At 41.3% G+C, this 21,504-nt stretch overlaps 1 protein-coding gene across 8 annotated transcripts in view; it reads right to left on the bottom strand.

Annotated features, from left to right (window-relative positions):
- Positions 1 to 21,504, bottom strand: part of LOC117433285 (protein TANC2-like) — a 222,268-nt gene that overhangs the window by 183,166 nt on the left and 17,598 nt on the right. For 7 of the 8 annotated variants that reach the window (XM_059006723.1, XM_059006722.1, XM_034055416.3 and 4 more), the window contains one exon: positions 3,438 to 3,570. The gene's annotated coding sequence lies outside the window, so the exon portion shown is untranslated. The remainder of the gene's footprint in view (positions 1 to 3,437; positions 3,571 to 21,504) is intronic. The other variant, XM_059006721.1, reaches the window with a different exon arrangement.

Genomic DNA, 21,504 nt, shown 5'->3' with positions numbered 1-21,504 from the left:
TAGCCACTGTAGCAAACAGACCAACACTATGTAGTCTTAGTGGAACACATGTACTGGGTGTTCTATGTGTTTTCCTGTCATTCTCTGCTTGGTTTCCCAAGTGCATCAAGTCAATGTGAGTAATGTACACAGTGTTTTAATTCTGTGAAGTGCTTTATTGACTTGTTTTCTCATACACATACAAGCAACAATGCACATACACACTGCTGTTTTAATTAAAACTGTAGGTTTCCCCAGTACCCAGTGTTCACATGAAAAATGGGTGAAACAGCATTCAATTACTTTGTTCCCTTGTCATGAAAAAAACAATAGATATAAAAAAATTTTAAAAAATCAATGTAAGATGATTTGCATGTAATTTTGCAGTCAGTAAAATACATTATATTTTTACATTGTATGTTTAAATATATAGCCTGGAAATAAAATATTACATCATTACAAACGCTTGGTCTAAGGCCTCATACACACACAGCCTAAGGCCCTGTCCACACTACATAACCGATCTCGAGAATGGTACTCAAAACCTTTCTAATTAATCCAGCTCAAAGCGTGCACACTGAAGTACCGATTCATGTTTAGTCAGCCTTAATGCATCCACACACTATTAGAATAGTTTGGTTACAGTTCCTAGCAGCGCAATGAACAGTGGAAATGAATATGATAGTATCCATCCATGCATTGTATTATATTTTAAAATAATATGTTATTTGTTAAATACAGGTCCATATTACTAAAAATAAATAAAACAAGTATTCTGGAAAAAAGTAAATGCGACAACACACAAAGTAGGGCTTGAAGTTTTCAGGTTTTATTTTGAAATCAAATTGAGCTGATTCTATTTCATAATTAAACTCAGAAAAGGCTGTTCATTACAGATCTTTGTTTTTACCTTCATATCTTGCCTGAGCCTAATTCTGGTCCCCTTAATTTTATTTCAAACAGAGCTGACAAATAACGTGAATTGTTTATCCTTGATCCTACTTTTAACTTGCATTTCATTTTTGCAGTCACTTAATTTAATGTTGTGCTTTTGTTATTTTCCCCACTAGTTTAACAGAATTGTCCTGACAGATTTTTTTTTTTAAACATAAAAATTAATACCTAGTGCGGAGTGTACACTGATAGCAAGTCCTTCAGGCGCCTGCTCTGAGTATTTCGTAATGCATATTGGGATATTGGGGGATACACAAAAAATATAGTTTTGTATTACAGCGTCCACTCTTCTAATAAACCACACGACCTGATGTGATCTAATTTAGAACAGGACTCGAGACTAGCCCCTGAGGTGGTCTCGAAGCATTAAACGCTGCGTAGTGTGAACACTAACCGTATTTAGCACTTTTAAGCCAGTTTAAAGGTAACTAGTACAGTTTATTAATTCAGTTCCATTACTTAATGCACAGCAACTGTGTGTGTGTATTAAAACTGCACTAAAACAACCACAGTAGATGCTGGGTGGATTTCTGCGCAAGTAATGATGTCATTGTTTATCAGACATTTACGTGTGATAAACATGGCTAACAAAAATATAGGTGCCTGATGAGCAAAGTTGATTTTGTTATACTGATGAATAGTAAATCCAAAACAATAGTAAATAGTGCATACATATATATTGGTTTTGCGACATAAATAAAACAATATGGGACAATGCGCCAATTCGTGTCCCCAAACACCAAAGTGCGACCGCAACTCGTTTTTCCACCGATACCAAACGTCTCATCTGTGTGTTTTGGCACTCCAGGAAATGTCAGTAAATGACAAAGACGCATATACGACTCCTTAGACATGCGTACATATTTAATCCACTCATTTGGAGACCACTCGAGTCGTAGCGACCAGCCTTCTGGTCGGAAGATCGCCCAAATGTTTCGATCTACCATCTTTCTTCCAAAAGCATAAACAAAAACACAGCCTCCATGCTGCCGCCACACAAACCCAACGAATGTTGTGTAACGGTGGTCTGAGTTCAGTTGTTTGTTTAAACAGGGAGTCACTCACTTCAGTAATGAAAGGCGTGTGTGCACAACAAATAACCGCAGCAAGTGCCGTTTGTGAATACGGTTGTCGTGCCAACTGCAATGTGTGTGTACGTAGCCTAATGGAACTGAGCTTTCATTCTCATTGGCTAGGTTAATCTGCCTTTGCTAACTCCGCTGTCTGACTCTTGACTCCCCTGGTTATCCAAACAGGGCGAATTATCAGCCACAGAAAACTGCGGTCTAATTACAGTATTTGTTAACGGCTGCACTCAAACGGTTTTCCAGCAGTGCTGGGATTTGAATTACTGTTCGCCACCCCAAGATTACAGCCTAAACCCCAGCACTCGTCCAATAATCCAATTGACCAAACACACACCATGCCTTTGTGCCAGAACAATTAGAGAACAGTGTCTTTCAGCTCAGTCTAATGGGATTTGTGATTTCTCTGTCATGCACAGATTTTTTTGTACCCAACTCAACTGGATTCAAACGCAAATACAAATCCCAGGACAGTTGACTTCAAAGCGAAACGCTCTGGAAGAACGAAAGGCAAGATGCAATTGTCATTACAAACTAATGACACAGGCTCCTTTTGAAATATTTATTTTGTTGCAGGTACAGTATAGCATTTCATTTTCAAAAATAGATTGCTGCACTTTTATTTCCACGTGACATATGTTTGAAATTGCAGGCAGCCACTTTGCAATGATATTGTGGTACAAAAAACAAAAAAAGATATATTATATATATATATATATATATATATATATATGCACACACACACACACACACACACACACATATATATATAAATAAATTCTCGACTAGTTATTTCACAATGGCTCTTTGTTGTCTTTGCAATAGGGAACGAGTCCAGGTCATACAGTAAACAAAATGTTTTCTTACACACGGATTACTGTAATTTGCATACGAATACCAGAAACCAAGCAGCCTGTACCAGACGTTTATAGAGAAGTAGTACGCTGTTACCTATAGGAGGCTGTGTGGTCCAGTGGTTAAAGAAAAGGGCTTGTAACCAGGAGGTCCCCGGTTCAAAACCCACCTCAGCCACTGACTCATTGTGTGACCCTGAGCAAGTCACTTAACCTCCTTGTGCTCCGTCTTTCGGGTGAGACGTAATTGTAAGTGACTCTGCAGCTGATGCATAGTTCACACACCCTAGTCTCTGTAAGTCGCCTTGGATAAAGGCGTCTGCTAAATAAACAAATAATAAATAAACAAATAATAATGCAGAACTTCGCTTGTTCCCATTGTCACTATGGCAGAGACAAGAAAACCATCAAAATAATGAAGTGCTATGAACTTTTAAAAGATGTAATTTCTCTCTTAATTAGGTGATCTTGTTGCTAATGCACTCTCCGTTGCCAGGTACAGTAATGATGGACATCAACTATTAACTATTGTCTTAATAACAACTATTGTGGATGTCAAGCCTACCTTTTCTCAGCTGCCCCAGTCCTCACAAAGTTTTGTGTTTGCTGGCTGTCTGCAGGAGCGAATGGCCGTATTCCTCTCTCCCCGTCCACAGCCAAGCTTCCATTCCCCGAGTTATAAATCCACCGATATCCTGCTGGAATAAACACACAAAAGGACTTCAATAAACAACACGCAGAAGAGTCAACATGGCATGCTAAGACCGGACACACATCATGTTTGAAACTTGGGAACTGCTTCATAAACAAAAAGAAAAAAAAAAAAAAGAGAGGATTGTATGGTCATCACCACTGGAGTGTCCAGTTTAAAATGTCCGTGCATCAGTTTAGTTTACAAGTACTAAATGTTTAAATTAGGCTTTGTTGTTTCTTGACCAGGTTTTTCTATTTTTAAACTCAATTTTGCATTGCTTACTCATTGGGGCTTAGTATTGGCAGCAGTGTGGAGTAGTAAGGGCAGCAGTATGGATTAGTGGTTAGGTTGTATGCTTTTATTTCACTTCGGACTGGAATTGGCTTGTGCTCTCTGCATCTGTAACACTCCATATTTTAAACATAAAACATAACGCTGAACAATCATCCAGTTGGCATTTACTATTGTATAAGCTTGCAAGGTATCCATCTCTCGTTGATTGCTTTTATATTACTTGGAACCATTATGGCATTGGCTATAGTGGGCAGCAGTGTGGAGTAGTGGTTAGGGCTCTGGACTCTTGACCGGAGGGTCGTGGGTTCAATCCCAGGTGGGGGACACTGCTGCTGTACCCTTGAGCAAGGTACTTTACCTAGATTGCTCCAGTAAAAACCCAACTGTATAAATGGGTAATTGTATGTAAAAATAATGTGATATCTTGTAACAATTGTAAGTTGCTCTGGATAAGGGTGTCTGCTAAGTAAATAATAATGTATTGTAATAATAATAAACCCCTTGAGGTACACAAGGAATTGAACGCTTGTTCAAACAGTTTCTTTTTAAAATACATTTGAGAGTGACTCAAATATCACGAGAAGGAAACTGACAATTTGGATGACTAGATCCAACCTGTCAGTCAATTTTAAAACGTTTTGTGCACTTCACTTGTGGGACCCATAGCACCCTGTGGCGGAGTTCACACACCCTAGTTTCTGTAAGTCGCCTTGGATAAATAACCTAATAATAACAATAATACTGTGTTGTGGTTTCATTTCCCTGGTCTGACGTCACCCACTACAGCCATCTCTTTCACACGCCCTTATACCTTAAGGGATAATTTAACCTTAATGGACCCCCTCCCCACTCACCTCTTTCAAGCTGCTGCTCCTGCTCTACTCCCCTTCATCTCCTCCCTCCTCAACACCTCTCTACTTTCTGGCATCTTCCCCTCTGCCTTCAAAAAAGCCTCGATCACTCCCCTCCTCAAAAAACCTACCCTCGACCCCACCTCCCTCCAGAGCTACCGTCCTGTCTCCCTCCTACCCTTCCTCTCCAAAACCCTCGAGCGGACTGTACACCGCCAGCTCTCTGCTTTCCTGTCCAACCACTCTCTGCTTGACCCTCTCCAATCTGGCTTCCGCTCTGCTCACTCCACTGAAACCGCCCTTCTGTCTGTCACCAACTCACTTAAGTGTGCCCGAGCTGCCTCTCTCTCCTCTGTCCTAATTCTCCTCGACCTCTCTGCTGCCTTTGACACTGTTGATCACTCTATTCTACTATCATCTCTTGCTGACCTGGGGATCTCTGGCACTGCTCTGGCCTGGTTCTCCTCCTACCTCTCCAACCGCACTTACCAGGTAACCTGGCGTGGAGCAACCTCCACACCTCACCCTCTCTTGACTGGAGTCCCCCAAGGGTCAGTCTTGGGTCCTCTCCTGTTCTCTCTCTACACCCGCTCCCTGGGCCCCCTCATCGCATCCTATGGTTTCTCATACCATTTCTATGCTGATGATGCTCAGATTTTCCTCTCCTTCCCCACCTCTGACTCCACCATCTCCTCCCGTATCTCTACCTGTCTGTCTGCTATTTCCTCCTGGATGCACTCGCATCACCTCAAACTCAACCTCTCTAAATCTGACCTCCTTTTCTTTCCCTCCTCCTCCCCCTCCTCTGATCTCTCTATCTCTGTTCCTCTGGAATCTACCACACTCTCTCCCTCTTCCTCAGCTAAGAACCTTGGAGTCACCCTGGACCCCTGCCTCTCTTATTCCCAGCACATCTCCACTCTGGCACGCACTTGCAGATTCTTCCTGAGCAACATCCGAAGAATCCGACCCTTCCTCACCAACTATGCTACCCAGCTCCTGGTCCAGGCCCTGGTACTCTCCCGCCTAGACTACTGCAACTCCCTCCTGGCTGGCCTCCCTGCGTCCGCCACCCGTCCGCTCCAGCTCATCCAGAACTCTGCTGCTCGCCTGGTGTTCTCTCTACCTCGCTTCGCCCACGCTACTCCACTACTCCGCTCGCTCCACTGGCTCCCGATCACCGCTCGCATCCAGTTCAAGACTCTTGTACTAGCCTACAGATGCCTTGATCAGACTGCACCCAGCTACCTCCAGACCCTCATCTCTCCCTACACCCCCACTCGACCTCTCCGCTCCGCCTGCACTAGAAGACTGGCTCTACCTCCGCTACGCTCCCCTGCCTCCCGAGCCCGCTCCTTCTCCACCCTTGCTCCGCAGTGGTGGAACGACCTTCCTACAGATGTCAGGACTGCCCAGTCCCTGACCACATTCCGGCGCCTCCTTAAGACTCACCTCTTCAAACAGCACCTGTAGAACTCCTCTGTTGTATCCTGGGACACTATCACCCTTCATTTAAATATGCTTTATTTTGCTCTTATCTGCCCCCTATTTTACTGCATTTAATCCTGTACCTCAGAATATTGTAATCTGCCAAGTGTTTAATCTGTAGTATTTTGTACTTAATCATATCCTGATGTAACTATCACTACTTAATCATATCCTGATGTAACTTTCACTATTATCTGCTGTATTATTGAATTGTGGTTTGTCACACTTGAGAATTATTGTATTTCTTGTTCTTATTGTATGACTTATATTGTAACACTTGAATGTATTTGTATTTGCTTGCGATTGTAAGTCGCCCTGGATAAGGGCGTCTGCTAAGAAATAAATAATAATAATAATAATAATAATAATAATTCATGAATGTGTCATTTTTCATTAAGTGACTTGGTGACTGTACGTCTGTGAATTTAACACAATCTTTTAGTGTTTAAGTTTAAACTGGTACAGTTTAGTTACTGCAACACATTCACAAATATTTGCATCACAGAGGCTAGAGTTACTACTTTGTAACAACAGTCAATATAGAGAAAACAAAGTCATTCGTACAAGGATGTAGACAATGTTCTATAGTCTTTACTGCATTTTACAGGGTCTACAAATGATTGCCCAGCCAGAGTACTCTGCAGTTCTCTTGTCTTTGTCCATGTAACAAACTCTTATTTAAAAATGTGTTCCTCCCTTGGGAAAGCAGATAGCGTATTATGGGATGTCGTGGCATTCATTAAAATGAAACTCCCAGCGCGCTGCTGCTGAACTCCAGCGGTTTCTCATTTCTATTGCTTCGCACAGCGCTGAATGAGAGCTTGCTCAGCCTCCTGCAATCGAGTGAAAAGAGAAATTTCACGGTCTATTAGATTTTTTTTTAAGATTTCTTTTTATTCATTCAGCAGGTCTGGGCTCTGGGTCTCAGCCAAAGAACATGGGCATGAGAGTATTGTTGTAAAGAGATATGCGGCTGGTTTCACATTAGGTAGTTCAAGTTAGGTGGTGTTGTGGTCTGTGAAACCAGCAATCTTTGTTGTGGAGCCTAAGAAAGACATCAAACACACTCACGCGCACACCTAAAGCTGGCGTGATAATTTGCAATAAATAAATAAATAAATAAACAAACAGAAATCAGACTGAAATACAGTACGTGTTATGATACCCGTAGTAGGACCTACAGAATGACTTAGAAGTTATTTGTTGACCACAGGCTTTTATCTGCTACCAACCATACCATACCATACCATGGCCAACGAACTGTGGATGAGCACAGTGCTCAGAAGTGAACACCCAAGAGAAAAACAGTGTCCCGTTTAAACAGAGTTTTCTCTTTGATGCAAGTTATTCCCAAGACATAAAGCAGCCAGCGCATTTCTCAGCACATCGACTTCCTACAAAGACTCCAAGCCTGCATGAATAGGAGCTGGAAGAAATGGGCTTTTAATATGCTTATTGAAAAAGTTCTGTTTTTATTTTCAAAATACATTACTCATTAATTGTTTACTGCAGTATATTACACATTCAATATAATGTACATGGAACCAGTGAGTTCAATACTGGGGAAGCTAGAACCGTACCCAAGTATGATCTCATAACCAATAATGTTTTGGGCTCAGTACTGAAGATCTAAAAGCAGGCAGCTCAACACAATGTCTATAACGAAAGCGTTATATGTGACCCTTCAAATTCAATACAGAGAACTTGAAGCCGGAACAGTAAGCCAGTGGGCTCAAGACTAACAAAATAATTCAATGCTGGGATCTTGCAGCCAACAAGTTCAATAAAGAAACTGAAAAACTAAGTAAGTACAGAATAGAAGGGTCTTTGAGCCTGCCAATTTAATAGCGATAACTCAGCACTGGGACGTCCAACGGCTCAATCCTGTTTAATACAAGTAATCTAATTTAAGATCTCAATTTCTATCCATAACCTCTGGCAGCTGTGGGTTCTCAGCTGGGTTTGTGAGGTTGACTGATCTCTCATTAGGTACAAACTGCTAACTGTAGCAGAGTCTGAAGAGCTGACACACCATCTGCATGTTAATGCTCTCCCCAAACTTACAAACTAACTTATTCCATTACAACAGCCTTGCATCTGCATATTCAGCAAGTGCCAGGCAGTGGCCCCTCAGAGAGGCCCTGTGGTACTAAATCCAACATTTGACGGTTCTGAAAACAAATGGAATATTTGAGTTATTTGTTTATTTCCCCCTTGTTGGGGACACTGGTGTAACTTTTGTTTCAAAAGTGTGGGGGGGGGGCCAGTTTCTGTAGTTGGGGGATAAAACAATACAATAAAAAATAAACATTAATTTCATTCAGATTGGTGCCTCTTTGCGGTCGTGAACTCCCTCTTCGGAGGGTGTATTTCACAGCCACGCTACAACAACAATATTCAAATAGAAAATATATTTATAGTATTGTGACCACTGACATAGGAAATGGCATCACGATTCAGAAATTTCACAAAGAAAGAAAAAAAAACTTGTAGAAACAGTTCTTTACTGACAGGCTCTGCTTCCTCCTCTCTGCTTGAGATCGCCCATAATGCATTGCGTGCCAACATTGCCTGAGTTGATTCCTTGTGGAGACTGAGGTGCTGACTAGTGATTCTACAGTACAAATTAAATTATTGAGAAATAAAAGTTGTAGTACTGCTGAAATGTGAGGGGGACATTTCCCAGACATTGAAAAAGTGTGGGGGTGCCCCCCTCACCTTACCCGTGTAAATTAAGGCTATGGCTGGGGTTGCACCCTAGCTCCCATACATCTACAAAGAGCTTATCCAAATGGGGGCTGTGCTAGAGGTGTCCTAAACCAATGACTTCAGAGGTAAAGAGGTTCCTTGGTACATAAGCCTGTGCGCTCAGGATCTATCTCCCCGTGATCCCCTGAGCAGAATCACCGGTTCCGAGAAGACTCCCTCATGATGGAATCATGGCACATCAGGTAAGGAATCTCCACAGATATTAGAAAGAATAATAATGGTTCTTCGCCTTGGTATTAAGACCCTGCCAACGCTCTGGGGAACAGGGACCAGCAATGTGAGCAGTGGTGACTGGGTCTCGAGTCACAGTTTTAGCGTCACAGTATAACCTGCATCATCACTATTCAACACTACTGATGTATTTGTTGGCCACTTTTGACAGCTGTGACATGCAGGTACAATTGATCGCAATGCAGTCACCAAATCTGTAGTAACCACATTTCTCTCCTGTAAGCCTATGATATTTACATGAGACTTGTAAATTTGATTGGCAGCAATTAGGCACATGGAACTGATGCTGAATAATGCATGCACCTGCAGACGTACCCCTACGATTGACTGAAGGGACATTTGGAACCCTGTCAGTTCTAAGAGCCAGCTAATTCCATTCTGGTCTACTGCAGAATAACTAACCAAAGATGCAAGTACTGTACAACACCAAGTTCCAGTAAATTGAAATAACCTCCAACAATCATTAACCCACTTCTCTGTTTCCAAATACATTCACGTCTTTGTAACGCTGCTGTATTTTATCTGTGGTTAGAATATATTGCAGTTCTACCCAACTGCGTAACAGCCAACAGGCACTCTTCCCACTGAATATTTATATCGAGAGACGATATTATTAAAGCAAGCTGGTTCTGGGTTTAGTTAAATGGGACTGTTTACCATGTAAATAGGATTATCTTTCATCACTTTTTCTCTCTCTTTATTGCAGTTTTTGTGTTATTATATATTTCAAGTAACAAGGTATGAAAGCAACATCTTTACCCTCAGGCAAGAACACTGTGGAAATGCCATGAAAAAGTATTCACAGCATGCAGAAAAGCATCTCCCCAAACAGGTTCAGCAGGCAAGCTGGTCCCAAGCAATAGCCTTCAATGTTGATCTAATGACCAGTGCAGGGCAAAAACAGGTCCCCCCCCCCCCTCCCTCCCTGTGATTCACGTCGTACTTATTATCACAAAGGTCAATGCAAAGTGTAACCAAATTTGGAAAAGCAGGTGTACCATGTATTAAAGCCAATTGAAAGGCCAGCCACAGGCAAAGGAAATTACTGAAGAATGTATGCAAAACAGCTGGATGTGCAGTTCTCAAAGGCATTATACTATGAGCAGGGCTGTATTTGTCTCCACAGTAAAAGATCGGTTATTTCAGAGTCTAAAAAAATAGGTATTTCAAGATATTTCACGATGAAACATAATATTTATTAAAAGCAGAAAAAAATAACGTTCATTTTCTCTAGTTATAATACAACAAATGTTCCTAAACATATAAATGCTTACCTGAAAAACAGTACATGCTAAATTGTAGAATATTTCGCTTTTTATGTCCACCTTTTAAAAGACATTCTATTTTCACCATCAGTGAATTACACTGTGTAACAATTTTTTTTTTTTTTTGTTCCTGGGTAGTAAGTGTTATTTCCTAATTGCTTATGCCTCAAAAGTATAGAAAATGGCTATTATTCCCCACAGACTTTGCTTTTGTGACCAGGACAGTGATATTTTGAAATTTACCTATTTTCCAGAACATTCCAGATAGATTCAGTGCTGAGTAAACTTGGAGTAACTTCTAGAACTTTCCAGTAATATAAATAGTTGTATAAATACAAGGGCCTTAAGCCCACCAGTTCAGTTTAGTTCCAGCTGCCTAAGTGGATACATATCTGCATTTTTCTGAGATGGCATCAAGAGGCTGCAAGCATCCGGCAGACGCATTTTGCTATGTCTGCGGCCAATTTATCAAGACAAGAGCAAAAAAGTACTCCGTGGAAGCATCTGCTAAGATGTGTGAGGCCTACAAGGCATAATTCGGCATGCCTGTCGGGGATCAAGACAAACCCTGGGCACCTCATTTCACCTGCGAGCACTGCAAAAAAAATCAGGAAGGTAAGATGGACAATTGTTGCTCTGAATTTGTTAAAATTTTTAAAATTGTAAAAGTTTTTAATTTTAAAATGTTTTACAATTTTCAATGTTATTGAAAAAATATATCATATATGAAAAATGTTGCGAGAAACTCTTACACATTAGTCATGGGTGAAATAAATGTATTTTTGTAGGATGGTACAGAGGGGAAAAGAGAGCCATGAAGTTCGCTATCCCAAGAATTTGGCGGGAACCCACTGACCACTCAAGCAACTGCTACTTCTGCATGGTGGACCCTTCCAAACGTCGGACTGGCAAGAATGCACCTGCTATCACGTATCCGGACCTTCCTTCATCCATCGCCCCGGTGCCACACTGCCATGAGCTCCCCGTACCCACTCCTCCGGAGAGAGAGCAGCCGTCTTTAGAAGAGAGCAGCAAGTCAGAGAGCGAGGAAGACATTGTAGATCCAGATGACAATTTCAGAGGTGGAGCTGAGGAGAGAAACCCATACTACCCCAACCAAAAAGACCTCAACAACTTGATTAGAGATCTTGGTCTCACCAAGTCCAATGCCGAGCTTTTGACGTCTAGGCTCAAGCAGTGGAACTTGTTGGATGAAAGTGTGCAAGTCGCAGATCAGAGGAAGCGTCACCAACCTTTTTCCAGCTTCTTCACCCGTCAAGATGGGCTCTGCTTCTGCCACAATGTGACCAGTCTCTTCGAGGCAATCGGAATCGCCTGTAACCAGAATGAGTGGCGCCTCTTCATTGACAGCTCATCCAGGAGCCTCAAAGCCGTGCTGCTCCATAATGGTAACAAGTACCCGTCTCTTCCCCTGGCTCACTCGGTGCACCTCAAAGAGGATTACAACAGCATCAAGACCTTGCTGGATGCCTTGAAGTATGATGAGTACGGCTGGGAGGTCATAGGAGACTTCAAAATGGTGGCATTCCTGATGGGTCTCCAAGGTGGTTTTACCAAGTTTCCCTGCTACCTTTGCCTTTGGGACAGCAGGGACCAAGGCGCACTACCACAGGCAGGACTGGCCACATTGGACCGAGTTCTCTGTGGGGAGGAACAACATCAAGTGGGATCCACTGGTGGACCCCCGGAAGGTGCTGATGCCACCACTGCACATAAAATTGGGCCTCATGAAACAATTTGTCAGAGCTCTAGATAAGGAGTCAGCAGCCTTCAAGTACCTTCAAGACTTCTTCCCTAAGCTGTCGGAGGCAAAGGTCAAAGCCGGTGTCTTCGTCGGACCACAGATAAAGAAGATCCTGGAGTGCAATGAATTCCCCAAGAAGCTCACTAGTAAGGAGAAAGCGGCTTGGAACAGCTTTGTCGCAGTGGTTCGGGGCTTATTGGGCAATCACAAGGCCGAAAACTATGTGGAGCTGGTTGAGACTCTGGTGAAGAACTACGGCACAATGGGCTGTAGGATGTCCCTCAAAGTCCATATCCTTGATGCTCATCTTGATAAATTCAAGGAGAACATGGGAGCGTACCCGGAGGAGCAAGGCGAGTGCTTCCACCAGGATATACTGGACTTTGAACGCCGCTACCAAGAACAGTATAACGAGAACATGATGGGAGACTACATTTGGGGGCTGATTCGTGAAAGTGATTTACAGTATAATTGTAAATCTCGAAAAACTACTCACTTCTAAATCTTTTGTAGTCATTTTTGTATTACTTTAGTATAAATACATGTTCATTTGGATTCATATGTTGTTTTTTTCTGACTTTATGTGAACGAAAATACACAAATTCACAGTTTTCTCATTGGAAATAGGTAAATTTCAAAATATCACTGTCCTGGTCACAAAAGCAAAGTTTGTGGGGAATAATAGCCATTTTCTATACTTTTGAGGCATAAGCAATTAGGAAATAACACTTACTACCCAGGAACAAAAATTGTGTTACATAGTGTTATCAAACAAAATAAGTTAATAAATAGAAGTAAAACTAACGCAGGAAATGCTCCCTTCTTGTGCTGGACAGGGTGATCCTTAGCAGAAATATTTCCGATCTTTGATGCAGCTGGTGTCTTTTTCGTTGAAGACGATTTAAAGAAATCGTGCAGCTGTACACGGTGTGTTCAGTAATTTACCGGAAGCAAACTAAACCGGCTGCCAGGTTCCTAAATGCAGTGTAACAGGTAGTGCGTCAATAAGGCAAACACTTGCTGCATTTATTTTTAAGTTATAAAAAAAAAAAGTATATTATTATTATGTATTTCTTAGCAGACGCCCTTATCCAGGGCGACTTACAATTGTTACAAGATATCACATTATTTCACATTATACATTAATCACATTATTTTTTACATACAATTACCCATTTATACAGTTGGGTTTTTACTGGAGCAATCTAGGTAAAGTACCTTGCTCAAGGGTACAACAGCAGTGTCCCCCACCTTGGATTGAACCCACGACCCTCTGGTCAGGAGTCCAGAGCCCTAATCACTACCCCACACTGTTGCCCCTATATTTACACTATTCTTTCAAAAATAGGAATTTTCACGGGGAACTACATATTGGAAGGCAATGGGTCTTAATACAGTCCTAACCAGAAGTATTTCAAACATACCTATGTACAGTATGTTAACAATTATGTACATATGGGTGCACCATGATGTACGTTCTCTATAAGGGAAGCAGGGATCAAAACTGCAGCTCCTAAGCTATTACGACGGTTTGTGCAAAATATTAATTAGGTCAATGCCCACAGCACTCACTGCTGACATGAACAGTTATGCTTTTTTTTTTTTTTTTTTAACAAAAAAAGGAACAATTAGGTCTAATTGCACTTGTCTGTGGGTTTCTCTATTAGACAGGATGAAGAGAAATGACACTCGATGGGGCGGCAAGAAAAATTATATCTGTCACGCATGCAAATAAACTGAGCTCTGAGTCACAGGAACTTAACAAAACCAGCCATTATCCTGCTCGGCGTTTAGGGGAAAAAATAGCAATTCCAACACCACACAATGGAATTGCTTCAGGGCAGACTGACAATTGAGAAAGTCATTTTGCTTGCAGCTATTAACACAACCATTATTCCTTTCTTCTGCTGAACTCTCTCAGTTGTGATCAGCTGAATGTTAAAAAGAAAACAAAAAAGGAGCTGGATCAAGAAATGTGTAAAACTTTATAACCATCTGTTAATTTGCAAAGGCACAGTATCTGGGAAAGGCATTGAAAACGGCTAAATTACTGTGTTAATGCACTTTTACAAGGACTGAAGGACTATAAACTTTTACAAGGACTGAAGTCCTCTGTTTATCAATGGAAAACCTAACTGTGTGTTGCACTGTGTCCAGTATACTGGGTAGTGAATTAGGTGATTCAGACTGTGATTATCAAAACCTCTTTATAATAAGGTTTGCTTGAATTCTCATCATACTTTCAGTATTATTAATTTTTTTTTTTTGCCCAATACTGTACTGGACTGAATAAAAACTACATGTAAGGCAATCTGACCGCTAACCTCTCCCATCCACCACCAATTCCTCCTCATACAGATCCACTCTTCCTGGCTCTCTGTCACCCCACCACTATACCAATGTTCTGACCTGTGTGAGGATTGAGATTTCACAGTAATAACCTACATCCGACCCATCGAATACACAGGAACTCTGTAGGTAACAAAATGTTACAGCTATACTATGAATACCTAAATACCCAAAGTAGTGCCGTAGTGAAATGTTATATTGGAGTCACACTGTCACTAACACTAGCTGTCCTTTAGGAGGTCAGCACTTTTTTTTTTTTTTTCAAGTGGATACTACAGATATAGTTAGTGAGTCAAATTCTGAATCATGCACCCACCATTGAATGCAATACAATTGATTGACTCTTGAAATAGGACTAAAATAGATATAATTATTTTAAAGGAGTAACAAGTGACTTTCACCTTTATTTTGAGTGTAATTTTGTCATAGTTGCTGGTTTGGATTCACGTCAGTAGTGATTGAAAGTTATTTGGATCTGGTGGCTGACAAGCATGAAGAAGTCTGGTGGTCTAAGCCCAGCGGACAGGTATCTTTTCCCTCAGTAACCACCAAGCGGCACAGGTTGTGAATTTACAAAGGATTAGACTGCTGTAAATATTTGGTGGTAATCAACGTCAAAAGCTGTCCTCCTTTCTGGAGGACAGTGAACTGGATCCCAGCTTTCTAGGAGATGAGAGGGGCTAACCCACTCCCCACTCCCCACTCCCCTCCAATCCAATCACAGACTGACTTCCTATCCATCCGCTCCAACAGCTATCACAAAGCAGCAGGCTGGACCCCCCCCCCTGCCAGAGCTCATTGAACAATTAGGCTCTTTTTTATAATCAACGATCCTCAACAGTTGTCCCTTGACAGCATCGGCATGGTTCCCTGGAGGTGTTTCAGCTCCACTCCCCAGGACACGCTCCTGCTCTGCAGCTCCAGCTTATCTGACTTTCAAATCTGGCTACTAACAGAAAGGGGGGGAGGTTATAAACTAGCTCCCTCGATCCCTCCTGTGCCCCACAGTGACAACACTAGGTCACATCAAACACACAGAGCCTACACTCGTCTATATAAAGCTGCTCTGTCATTTCCAAGCAGTTATATTTTAATAAGCTTGGATGAAGTAATATTATTATTCTTTTGAAACAAGATGGCCCTAGAAGACAGCAACATAATATTGAATTAATAGAACTCGTATTATCCAAGTAGCACACACAGACCATACGGATAATCCAGGGATGGAAATAGGACTCCTATTGCATTGCAGTTTAAACCATTGTAGTTTTTAATACACACTTGATTAGCCACAGTGTATTGGTAACAAGCTCAGGTATCTTATTAAAAAGCTCATAGTAAAACCAGGGATAGATAAAACAGCTATTATTATTAATTTGTTTATTTGGCAGACACCTTTACCAAGGCAATTTACAGAGACTAGGGTGTGTGAACTATGCATCAGCTGCAGAGTCACTTACAACTACGTCTCACCCGAAAAGACGGAGCACAAGGAGGTTAAGTGACTTGCTCAGGGTCACACAATGAGTCAGTGGCTGAGGTGAGATTTGAGTCTGGGACCTCCTGGTTACAAGCTTCTTTAACCACTGGACCACACAGCCTCCTAGCTATGCAATGGGAGTCTTATTTCCATCCCTGTAATATACTGTAGTATAAAACCTTCCACCATTTTATGCAATACATAAGAAATATCAAATAAACAATCCTAAACACCTGTGTCCACAGTTTTTACAAGACACACAAACACACAGAAGGGTGTCGAACACTTTCTTAATTGTTACTGGAAAGGTATATAGTGTTGTGCTGGATCAGGTATCAAAAAAAAAAAAGAAACCTCTCAATCTGGTCCCAGTATTTAGCAGAGGTCTCTCTGGGGCTGAAAAGGGGATGTATTCAATCTTCAAACTGGGGATAATAACAAGTCTAGACAGCAATGTGGGGTCATCTGGCCATCTGCCTTTTTGATTTAAAAGAAAAAAAAAAAGCAACAAGAAAGATTTCTAGCTACTCGCTCTCATAGGTTCGGCTAGACAGAAGCAAATCAACATCATAGTGAAGAGTATCAGTGAAATCCCACTCAGGACTGCCGCTTGCCCACCCAGTCCTGATTTTCAGAATCTAATTGTTCAGTAACGAAAATGATCAGATACCACTGATCTGAGCAATCAGTTGCCCTTCCTTGGTTGCCAGGATAGTTTCCAGCAAGGCCTACAGACAACTCGGACGGGATTTCTAACCTGCGGTCATTAGCTTTAAGAGCAGACACCCAGATTGCAGTCACCAAATCATGTTATCTGTAGAAATACAATTCAACAAGGTACGGTAGTTCTTTTATAAAAACTAAAAAAAATAAAACACTGGGGAGAGTGGATTGTGTCCATCTCTCTCTCTAGCATCTCGCCCCCCAACAAGGTATTAAAACAGACAGGCCAATATACAGAAGGATGAAGCTGGCTAGACTAGTTTTCCCTGCAGCAGACAGGCAAGGCAGCAAGATGCTGTCTCTTTGACACAAAGGGTGGCTTTATCCCCTTCCCTGCAGACCCCAAAGCACAATCTCCCTAGACAAGTTGTCAGAAGCCTGGCCAGGACAGAGTGTCAGAGAGACTAATCTAATCTTACACCGAGACTCTTCCTGGCAGGGAAGCTGTGGGCTTTTCTTTTTAAGCTTTTCTTTTAATTTAACCCTTTCAATACCATCTGTGACTCACTGTTGGTAAATAACACTAACAAATCATAAATTAGTTTAATTTTCTAAAAACTTTAAAACGTTTAACTTTAAACATAGCTGGAATCTTGGTAACCACTTAGAAAACCCATATTAAGAACCAAGAGTTATATATGAAATGAAATATATGACTACAATGTCAATATGTATAAGACTAGATTTGTATAGTGGCAGTATGGAGTAGTGGTTAGGGCTCTGGACTCTTGACCAGAGGGTTGTGGGTTCAATCCCTGGTGGGGGACACTGCTGCTGTACCATTCAGCAAGGTACTTTATCTAGATTGCTCCAGTAAAAACCCAACTGTATAAATGGGTAATTGTATGTAAAAATAATGTGATATCTTGTAACAATCGCACTGGATAAGGGCGTCTGCTAAGAAATAAATAATGATAATAAATAATATAGTATAGACCAGGGGTGTCCAATCACAGTCCTGGAGGGACGTTCCACTCCAGGTTTAACAGGTAAAATCTTCAGTAATATCACGTTTGGTTTACAGGGTTTACAGCTTGTGCCACCTGCTATAAACGGTTTTAAAAATTCAACATCAGATAATACAAAGAGTAGGAACACCCTTATAAAGTTTGCTGTTGCTAAAGTTGGGAGGCAAGAGAATGTTTTCTGGTTCATAAAACTAGACTGGAAGAAATTGGCTATGCACATTGCTTATTATTAATATTTATTATTATAATAATAATAATATAAATATCAAATATCTGGATTCGCATTAAAATCACGTTGAAGGGCAATATTATTATGTCCCAGGAATGGGCTCAGCTTGTCTCTACAGTACGTATAAATACAAATGTTGATTCTGTGTATGTACTGCAGAAGAAAACCATTAGAGGTACAGTAAACGGGGCGATATGATTAACCCCTGATAATAACTTTAAAAAAAAATCTTAGTCATTTAAGGATTTGCGTGTTTTGAGGAGCGGTTCAGAAACATGGTCATCAGTTTGAATTAAATTAGCCTTATTATGAAACCGTTTCCTCCATTCTTAAACAATTTTTTTGAAAGGAGAATGTGAAATGTTTCAAAACGAGATTAAAAAACACACACACACACACACACACACATTGAGAGTGCTTAGGAGAACTTGAAATATATAAACTCAGTTGTTCGGTTTTTGGTTTTGTAAAATTAACAGGGGTTTTACCTCTTTAAAAAAAAAAATTGGAATTAAAGACTGGAGGAAACGCTTTGAAAACGGCCTAATGAGGTTTATTTTCAATGGCCCTTGAAGCATATGGCATGGCAAAAGATATTTATTGTACATAAAAACACTTCAGTAAGAGTTTCCCTTAGATATCTCTCTTGGTTCGCTTGGTCTATTCCGATCTAGTGGGTTCAGTCACCTGCAGCATGAGAAGCCCAGCCTTATTGGATCTCCCTGTCAATACCACCAGACCAGACCCCCAGGATCAGACTGTGAGATTGTGTGGACAGGTGCGCTGTGCAGACCACACTGCCTGTTCATTCACAGGTATTCAGTGTCATGCAGCGGCTGAATGCTTGGCAAGACAGATGTGCAAACAGAGGGGTTGTTGTGGCGCTGGAGGGAGATTCAGGGGTGGGGGCACCTGCACCTACACACAACCCCAAACCCAAACACTGCCGCACCTCAGCAGGCTATCCAAGAGGGCAGCTATTGTACTGCGGCATTCCTGTTTTACTTCAAACCCACCCGGGAAATTCAGCTAAGTAGTCCAGGGACTGCTAAATTAGCTTACTGAACTAATTGAAAACAATGGGGTTGGCTGCAATGGAAAGAGCAAAATGCTTTTTCTTTCCTCCCCAAACAGAAAAAAAAAACCTGTTCATACTAGTCTATAATGTTTTGCATTTGCTTTCAGAAAATATGGTGTTAGTGTTAAGACACAAAAACAGGGCGAGTCCATCTGCTCCAGTATAGCATAGTAAAGAACTGCATATAATAATTTATATAGTAATAGTCTCACTGCGCTTCGCATGCTGGAATGAGAAAAACAAAGACAAGGGTAGACCTCCATATTTGAGCAATTCAGAACAATCACCACACAGTAATGGAACCTAAAAAACACCCCCCCCATTAAACCATTCACAGCAAATAACTTAAATCTTAATTACACTGTGTGAGTGCAATGTACTTTGTTGTCGTTGGAGGAAGGTATTGAAAAGATAAATAATTGCAGAGAGTGCTAGATAAAACAGAAGAGTGGCTCAATACATTGAAAAATGCAAACTGTAGATTAAGAAGGGACAATAGAAACAAAAATCTATAGACAGACACCTAAAGGGCCCATTCGGTCCCTCTGCATGTTTTATTTAAAATTGCTCCCTGCTAAAATACTGTTATTGAATCAATTAAGCTTGACAGGCGCTCATCTGGAAAATGAAAACAATTTCACTGCAACGCTCGGCACAGAACAGACCGTCTCACTGGGAGAGTTCTTGGATAAAAGGTCAAGGCTTAGAGAGGTCGAGAAGCCTCTGTGTGTGCACTACATTTTTTTTTCAAATGAAATGAATTCACGGTAGAATAAGAACCTCAGAAACCAACACCTCACTGTACGTCACAACGAGTGTGTTAATGCCATCACAGATAAATCACTGCAAAACTACAAAAACCTAAAACTACAGAATAAAATATGCAGTAGTTATCTTTAGGTTGGATTAAATATACACATTGTGCAGAACAGCAGGACAAGAACAACTCTGTTTTTGTGTCTGACTGTATACAGTGTTTACACTTCTCCCACGGGTCTTGAAGTCATAACCATCCGTGGGATATAATTATATACAAAACTAGTGGCACATCCCTTGAAGTAGACAATAGACAAAAATAATGACATAGTTATCATCTGGGTAATAACCTATAATTAGTTATTTTTCCTTGAATATCCTGCAATAACTGTGAAGAGGAGTTCAGCGACGCGTACAGGCATTGCATAGTAATGTGCATAGAAATTGATTCATATTTTTTTTTTCCTTATTTTTTAGTACTGAAATTTAAAGTGCTATGAACACAGTAAAAAGCCATTTCAGTCACAATGAAGAAGTGTCTTGGGATTCTCAGAATCTAAAATGTTTTTTATTAAGTCACCACATTAGAGTGACGCATCCGGAATGCTGTGTATGTCACATGAATAGTTAAGTACTGTATTTCAACAAGTAAGCCAAGGCTTTACCCAGAGAACAATAGCAAATGCAAGACGGCCAATGTTATCTCCAGGAGGGCAAGTGGATGAAAAGATTAGGTTAGTATCATAACCCTGGTTCCCTGGAATAGAAATGTAACCATTACCTCATGGGTATTTACTGCCTAAAGACCCAAAACCTGAATAATAATGATATTATTATTATTATTATTATTATTATTATTATTTAGCAGATGCTTTTGGTCCGGTGGTTAAAGAAAAGTGCTTGTAACCAGCAGGTCCCCTGTTCAAATCTCATCTCAGCCGCTGACTCATTGTGTGACCCTGAGCAAGTCACTTAACCTCCTTGTGCTCCGTCTTTCAGGTGAGACGTAATTGTAAGTGACTCTGCAGCTGATGCATAGTTCACACACCCTAGTCTCTGTAAGTCGCCTTGGGTAAAGGCGTCTGATAAATAAACAAATAATATCCAAGGCGACTTACAGAGACTAAGGTGTGTGAACTATGCATCAGCTGCAGAGTCACTTACAACTACGTCTCACCCGAAAGACGGAGCACAAGGAGGTTAAGTGACTTGCTCAGGGTCACACAATGAGTCAGTGGCTGAGGTGGGATTTGAACCGGGGACCTCCTGGTTACAAGCCCTTTTCTTTAACCACTGGACCACACAGCCTTATATTGATATACCATAGCTGCTCCGTGAGCCTGTGATGCAGTCATGCCGTGCCAGGTGCAGCTCACCCAGCTGTTGTGGTGAGGCCCTGTGGTTCTCAGAGAGGGACCGTAGCAAATGCGACTGGTAGGCTACCAGGGTGCTGTTGTAGTTCCCTAGCCGTGAGGCGACGCACTGGCTGAATAGGCTCTCTTGAGGATTACCTAAGTCCTGGCACTGCTTGTTAAGCAGGCAGCGTCCTTGGGTAGGAACATTAGATTAGGCGCCTGGATCAGGCCCAGCTTCACCACATCATGCACCCTATATAGGGCATCCATCGACCGGGAAACAGCAGCACAGCTGGTCCCAGGAAGACTGGATCTCAAAGAGAAAATCTGGGTGAAC

The sequence above is a fragment of the Acipenser ruthenus genome, chromosome 33, assembly GCF_902713425.1.
Source record: "Acipenser ruthenus chromosome 33, fAciRut3.2 maternal haplotype, whole genome shotgun sequence".
Taxonomy (NCBI): domain Eukaryota; kingdom Metazoa; phylum Chordata; class Actinopteri; order Acipenseriformes; family Acipenseridae; genus Acipenser; species Acipenser ruthenus.
The sequence above is the reverse complement of the archived record's forward strand: the minus strand, read 5'-3'. Positions and strand labels throughout refer to the sequence as shown.